The 960-nt window shown below is 36.7% G+C and overlaps 1 long non-coding RNA gene across 1 annotated transcript in view; it reads right to left on the bottom strand.

Moving 5' to 3' along the window:
- Positions 1-280: 280 nt before the first annotated feature.
- LOC109317705 overlaps positions 281-960 on the bottom strand; it is a 6,503-nt gene continuing 5,823 nt past the window's right edge. The window contains exon 3 of the long non-coding RNA XR_002103098.1: positions 281-495. This is a non-coding gene — a long non-coding RNA (uncharacterized LOC109317705). The remainder of the gene's footprint in view (positions 496-960) is intronic.

Below are 960 nucleotides of genomic sequence, written 5' to 3'. Positions count from 1 at the left end.
AGAGGTAGATTATATATTTGGTAATTTTTTTAAATCAAATCCATACATTTACTAAACTTGTTATAGTTGTATACACTGTCATAATGCATAAGGCACATAAAGCAATACATCCTATATTTATGGCTCAATTAAAAGGCTGTATTTAACATTCTATGACTTTCCTAATGAGTGAAAAGTGTATAACATTTTTTTAAAAATGCAACATGAATTTGAAGAGAAAATAGGAAAAAAAAAGCAATCACATTTGTTGTTGAGAAGGAAATTTGAGAAGGATGTTGATGTGAAGGTGAAAGCCATACCTGCAGCAGGAGTTCTGTTTTTCAGTCTGTCTACCTCCATGGTGAAGTCATCCTTTAAGAACAGGAAACCAATGATTGAGAAGAGGTAGACTAGGATAAGAGCTAGCACTGCAGTGAGGATAATGGAGCGACCATTTCGTGTAACACTTTTTATAACATTAAGCAAAGTCTCCTCTCTGTACACCAAATCAAACAGCTAGGGAAAAAACAAGACAGGGACAGATGAATAAAGGTAATGCAATATAGAAATGTGACATGAGAACACAACCCCAGCTTGGGAATTAAACCTAAGGCCTATTCTGACACCAGATACATGAGTATAAAACTTCTATTGATTGCAGTGGGCACTCCGCATGCCTACATGGAGAGAGAACGTGGCATATGATTTTAAACTTTATTAGTGCATCTTAAAGTAACACCCAAAATTTAGAGGAATAAAATATGTTGGGTACGGGCCTGGTCTAGACTGGCAATATCCAGAATCAACACCCAATTTGTTGTTGAAATTGATTACTATATCTGCAGTAGGACAGACCAAATCCCAGATTTGAACATCTCTAGGTTATGGAGAAGTCTAAATGTAAATTCATATTTTCCAGGTTGGCCCCCTCACTTACATGCGTACACACACACACACACACACACACACACACACACACAC

This window comes from Crocodylus porosus, unplaced genomic scaffold (assembly GCF_001723895.1).
Source record: "Crocodylus porosus isolate Cpor-Errol unplaced genomic scaffold, CroPor_comp1, whole genome shotgun sequence".
Classification (NCBI taxonomy): domain Eukaryota; kingdom Metazoa; phylum Chordata; order Crocodylia; family Crocodylidae; genus Crocodylus; species Crocodylus porosus.
The sequence above is the reverse complement of the archived record's forward strand: the minus strand, read 5'-3'. Positions and strand labels throughout refer to the sequence as shown.